The following is a 6,775-nucleotide window of genomic DNA, read 5'->3' as shown; positions in this document are numbered from 1 at the left end:
AGCACCGGAGACACCGGCAGCACTTCCGCCCTGCGCCTTCACAATAAAACACCGTCAGCACGCTTATCATCCTCCTCCTCCTCCTCCTCCTCATCCTCCTCCTCCTCATCATCCTCCTCCTCCTCCTCCTCCTCCTCCTCCTCCTCCTCCTCCTCATCATCATCATCCTCCTCCTCCTCCTCCTCCTCCTCCTCCTCCTCATCATCATCATCCTCCTCCTCCTCCTCCTCCTCCTCATCCTCCTCCTCCTCGTCATCGACACAGCAGCAGGGACCCTGCTTCCCCGTCCTGAGCGAGTTCAGTGGAACCAGTTTTCTCTTCAGTTGTAATTCAGTCCTGGAGGACTGGATGTCAAACTGTTTCTCTGAAGCCAGGATCTTTCAGGATCTTTTACACCCATTTCTCCATTTGCAACTAATTTTACTGCAGTCAACTCACACTGCCATGTTCACTGTTTAACACCGTTGTCATGTTATACTTGCAGTTTTGTTCAATGACTAAAGCTAAATTTGCAGCTTCACTGCTCAGATTTGAACTTTTATTTACTATCAGAATTATCTGACAGCAAATGTTACAGACCAGGGGTCTGCAACCTTTATGACCCAAAAAATCATTCTGACTTTCTGTCAAGTCAAGGTGTTCTGGAGCCAAAAAACACATTTAATCCTTAAAATGAGGCGAATGCAGCTCAGAAAGTTTCATACTTGTTTTTAATCAACACACAAAAACTACATCTTACGATGCATTCATGAAGGTTTAGTTCAGAATAGTGAACATTTTATTACAGAGAATCTGTTTGTTGTTGACAGTTTTGAAGTTGTAGCTGTTTTAGCCGTTGTTCTTCTTTTAAAACAGTTTTGTATGCTTTTTTTACGCAGTATTAAATTTTCTTTTTAGAAATTGCAGCCATTTCACCTTTTATGCTGTTCTATCATTTTTTCCCCAATTTCTTGTATTTTTTACTATTTTTCCCAATTTTACATGTTCCTTTTTTTAATCCCTTTTGAACCAAGAATGACGAATCATATAATAATTTAAAAATAAATGTTTTTTCAGGTATCATGTCGTGAAGGCTTCATCATGGAGCCGCTCCAGAGGGACTAAAGAGCCACATGTTGCTCCAGAGCCGCAGGTTGAACACCCCTGGTATAGACGAATGATTCTCATGAGTTTTCACAGCCCTGTTCTGTACTTGTTGATCTCTTATCCAGAACATAACCTGCTTTAGAACCGGTGATTCGTTCAGCGTATTCCAGCCTCTGGCTTTACTCCAGTTAGAGCACAGATTGAACTATTTGGATGCTAATTTAAATTCTAAACTTATGATTTGGAATATGAGAAACAGATCGCATTTATGTTTGTTGTTCCTGCTCTAAAAATCTGCATTTATCTCTAAATGGGAGAAGAAAAAAAAAATCACGAAATGTTGAGCTTACAGTTTTATTTTGAAAGGTGTCAGTCAGCTGTTTCCGGTTGGGACTGTGAGGATTTCAGGTAACTTGGCCGGTCAGCAGTCTCTCAGCCCTGCATCGACACGGGAGGATGCAGCTAAACTGCTTCAGGTCCAAGTCTTCCTTCACTCTCGTGCTCAGACTCACAGGGAAACTGTGCACGTGTCACCTTCACTGCATCCTCAAACACCCACTTCCTGTTTCACACTCGGCCACATGGGTCACGATCCTGCCTCGTCTCCCCTCACACGTGAATGGAGCAGTCCGTTTATTAAAGGGCCACAACATCTGGATGTCTTCATTAAAGCTCGTGTCCGGAGTTTTCATAGAATGAGAGTTTTTTTAATCGAACGTCTGGAAGTTCTCCCTCCCTCTGCTTTAGTGAGCGACCAAGCCACGCCCCTTTAATTGTGCACGCTATTATCTGTCGGGTGAAAATGAGAGCCTCCAGTCCTGCAGCATCCTCCATGTTGAGCTGTTTCCGGTGGATGTTCAGCAGACAGTGGATATATCTGCTGCAGAGCTAACTCTCCTCTGCTGGGCGAGCGGCCGCTCTCTGGCTGCTCCACATGTTGATTAACAGCAGGACAAGGCGGAAGCTCAAAAGCTATTGGCTGAAGGCTGACTGGCGCTTCTTCGAATAACATGGGGGTGTATGATGAAGGCGGGGCTCATAAATAAATGTTTATATTGCTTTATGCTGATATTATATTGTAGCATCGAACCAGACTGAGACATTGAAGCTCTGTTAAAAAAATGATTCATACATTGGAAACAAACGGAAACACAAAACACAAGCTTTAATGGGCCACATCCTTATTATCCCCCCCCCCCCCCCCCCCCCCCCCCCCACACACACACACACCATCAGTGGAGCAGTGGTTTGTGTTCTCACCTCAGTACAGGTGGATTGGTGGATTCCAATTACAGGACTTTCTATGTGGAGTTTGCATGTTCCCCCTCTGTGAGCACGGTTTCCTCAGGTATCTCTGATTTAGCTCGCAGTCCAGAAGCATGTGAGGTGTGAGGTGGTGGCAGGTGTGTGAGTGTGTGTTGTGTGTCACTGGATCAGGAGGTCACTGCTCCCCCAGCCGTTCTGTATGTCCGTCTGCAGCATCTCTGCCACACAGACCTCAAAGCTGGAATCACTTTCTTTACTTATTTCTGTTATTGAAAAGTATCTCTTCACCTTTGATCTTTTCTGTCATTATTTGTGTTGACTCTCCTCAGCTTGCTGTTGTGGCTCACAGCACTGTTTCTTCTGTGTGTTGTCTCTTTTCTGAATTTTCATGCAGTCACTATCTGTTCTCTGACGACGTGAAGAGTAAATCATGAAGGAAGAAGTGATTCTATCAGTACTCCCCACTAGGGGGCGCAGCAAACACAGAAACCCTCAATGAAAAGCTGCAGTCTGTGAAGTTCCAATAAAACTGCTGACATCCAGGCATGAAGCTCAACACTGTCACGTGACTGCAGTGTGCTCCTGAAATGAGGACATTTACCCTGAATAATGAGAAAAAAACAAATGTTTCACCATGAACTCAACAAAACATCAACGTACCTGCAGACTGAACTGAAGCGTCAGCAGAGGAAAGAAAGATGGAGCTGTTAACTAACTAACACACTAACTGATGCAGGAGGGACATGAGCTCGTCCCAGTTCAGATAAAACCTGCTAAACAGGACGACTCGGTCAACGGGACACTTCAGAGATGTCTTTCAGCACCAGACACCGTCTCCCCAGGCTAACCGCAGGACTGTGGACCAGCAACGCTTCAGTCCTTCATTCAAGACCGAATTGAAATGACTGTGTTGGAGTTAATAAGAGAGACCTGAATTCTCCAGATGCCCCAGTGAGAGCTCTGCCAGGGTTTAGTTAAGGAGGGAAGGTGTGGCTGGAAACTGTAAAATTAAAGAACAACACTGACATACTTTCAAGATCAATCATTGACATTCAGAAGGCTGGGAGGCCATTTACACTCTGTTCCAACCAAAAACCATGAGCGATCTGAAGGAATCTGAAACCCAGGGTTATGAGACGAGATTAGAGAGGAGAGGTTTTTATTTTTCCCACAATGAGAAAACTGAAATCATAATCGGAGACGGAAAGTCAATAAACAGAATTAGAGGGTTTAAGTATAAATGCAATGTTTTCATTAAGCTTCAGGAGTCTGTTTACAAGCCTCTGGAAATGAAGCTCTCTGAAAACACCCTCCAAGGTGCAACTTTTTGAAAATGCTCTGGCTCCATCTCTGTGGAAATAGGCCAAAACACAACTTTCCTGGCAGTTTTATAGTTGACAGTCACCGTGACAACGATCCCACCTGGTGCTCTGTCCATATGAATGTCTGTGTTCTCCATGTTCTCCATTGATAATGTTTAGGGTGCATTGTTCTCCATGTTCTATTCCAGAAACAGCAGCGTCAACTCATGGCCCGAAACAGACATCATTTTCAGAAGGTTGTCGCATAAATGTGAATCTTTTCTGAAACGAAAATGAAGAGACGAGGCCTTTTCTCTCGAAACGAAGTGTAAATGGGACCTTCCACATGTATCTGTCTGTGGATTTTGATCAAAACAGACGAACGGGGTTTAACATGCTCTCAGTAACATGAAGAGTCCTCGACACACACGTAACCAGAGAGGTTTATGTCTTCGTTACAGCGTCACAAAGTCAGCGTTTCCCTGAAAAGTGTGTGTCATGTGTTGTTTGTGTGGCCTCCGCCCCGTGTAGTCACCCGGAGCTGCAGTGTGCGCAGCAGAACTCCGTGCTTGTAGTGGAGGAATGTTTCAGGCCTTCCCACCCTGCTCACGCTCACATACTTCAGTGACGAAGGAAAAACACGGAGTGCTGTTTCTGGGCTCCGGAGCAGGTTTGATGTTGGAGCTGGAGCGGATTGCGGAGCGCCTCAGGGGAGAAGTATTATTGAATGTGTTCTGTTTTTACAGGAGTTTACAGGAAGGAGAAACACTGTCATCGTGCAGTACAGCCTCTTGGAGAATTCACTGCAAGGCAAAAGAAATATGATCAGTTTGGGGCTCAGTTTTTCAGGTTTTGTTTTTCCGTCGTGTTCATATCTGGAAGAGTCCTTCAGCCTCAAATTCCTCCTGAAGGATGGAGACCACACACACAAGGCGTGTGCAGCTGCAGAGGCTCCGATGGCCACCAGAGGGCCCACAAGAGCGCGTAAACCTTATCAAACATAAAGAAAAAAAAAAACAGGAGGCTAATGTTAAAACTTTTTGAAAATACTTGAAAATGCACTTTAAAGCAGTCATGACAGGAGCTTTCTGTTCAGTTTGTCTCATCAGACTTGCCGTAGTTGATGCCGTAGTTACATCTGACCTGTGAGAGCCCTCATAGCTAACGTGTTAGCCGGTCTATGGGATTTTTCATGTTAAGTTAGCATCAAGCTAATCGCTGGCTGTGTTCATTTCGGTTCATGCTGATGTGTTCCTGCTGTGTTTGGGCCTTTTGTTCTCATTAAGCTACAAGTCACTAAAAACCATTACCTCTGAAAGCTAACACCAAAGTCTTTATGTTTCCATGTCGACAGAAGGAGGCAAAGCAACATCTTCTGACTAAACTTTAACATTCACACTCAGCAGAGGGCTTCGTGCTTTTATTTTGAAAGCTCCTCCTTTCGCCTGTTAGTGAGAGTGGGTTTGTACGCCAGCGTTTGGCTTCACTGTGGCTTTTGGGAAATCAGAGGTTGGATAGTCGTTTGACCCTCGCATCTCTCCTTAAGTGTGAAAACAAAAGAAGCCTTGTTGTTGGAGTGCAGCTCTTCCTAAAGCCGCTGGTCTCTTTCAAAGAGGCCAGCACAACAATAAAAGCCACATCAGTCTGTCAGAACCAAGGTCTGAACCACCCAGCATTTCAATTTTAAAAGATGTTTATACTACCTGAACAGGCCTGGCGCCTCTTTTGTGGAGCCGTCTTCACCTCCAGGACGATACTCTCCATCGTCTTCCTCCTCAGAAAGCTGCTCGCCCATCACTCCACACTCTCTGCTTCTTCTCCCTCATTTTCACTAAAAATACCCTCCAGAACTTGGCCCACTGCACCCTGCACTTACAGGCTCTGGACCTGGCAGTCTAGTGCAAATAAAAACAGGACAAAATGAGAATCCCTGAAATCTCATGACTGGCGGAGGTTTAATTTAAAACTCCCATGAAGGAGGTCGCTAACACGAGACGAAGGTTTTAAAGGGTCCAGTCGAACAAGGTAACGGTGGAAGTGGAGATCGTATCTGAATGAGGTTGTTTTCATGCTCCAACAAGTCAGATGTGATAACATCTGTGGCCACGGCTCATTTCCGGTGAAGAAGAGCCTCTGCTTTGTTTATGTGGACGACTCACTGCCCACAAAGCATGTAAACACAGAGGATCGCAGACACGGGCTCCAGGAATCAAATGTTTGGTCTGAAATGTGTGGTTGTGTCCGACTGTTTGAGCTTCAAAAGAATCACCTCAAAACTCTTAATTTAAGATTGTGTTTTCTAGAACTTCAAATGACTTGTACTTGAGGATCAGTGATGTTTAACCAGCAGGGACTGCAGACAGACACGGCCTCAGGGATTATGGGATATCAGGGATTAAAGTCATTTTAAGATCAGCGCTCTGAGATGTGATGAGGCTGGTCAGGCTGAGGAGTCAGAGCTGCAAACTTAAAGGACTTCACATTTTATTCTTGGTGTAGAACAGCACAGCGGTGAAGCCAGCATGGCAGAGGCAGCTTTCCTGAGCGCTGCTGGAGCACTGGAGGCCCTTCAGAGGCGCTCTGGCTCCCCGCCAGCACGCTCTGAGTCAGACTGATAAAGAAGCTGGAGATCATCAGATCAGCTGCGCTCCAGAATTCATCCAAATCTCAAATCTGAGACTCAGAGGAACCAGCTCAGACCAGTGAGCTCTGAAGGACAGTTCCTCGATGGGTGGACAACGTCACCTCCTCAAACTGAAATGAGACGGATTACAGTCAGGTCGGCACCAATCCAAGTCGGCCCTGGCCAACTCGGCACCGCCCCCGGGATACACGCAAGCCGACATCAAGCCAAGTCGGCCTCACTCCAGTGGCCGAGTTGGTCGGTGCCGACTTGACTGTAAGCTGCTTACCAACTCGGCCAAAAGCCCCTTTTTTTTTTTTTTTTTTATCACGATGCCTGCTGCAGCGCCACGATTTGCACATGTGCAGATCGTCGCACCGCAGCCGGCATCAACTCCAGGATCTGCACAGTTATAATTATAATGCAGGCGACTGGTTTGATCAAACGCCGCCTGGTCACATGATCTGGTCACATGACCAGACAGCTGCTCGCACTGCGT

The sequence above is a fragment of the Salarias fasciatus genome, chromosome 18 (assembly GCF_902148845.1).
Source record: "Salarias fasciatus chromosome 18, fSalaFa1.1, whole genome shotgun sequence".
Classification (NCBI taxonomy): domain Eukaryota; kingdom Metazoa; phylum Chordata; class Actinopteri; order Blenniiformes; family Blenniidae; genus Salarias; species Salarias fasciatus.
Note: the sequence above shows the minus strand (reverse complement) of the source record.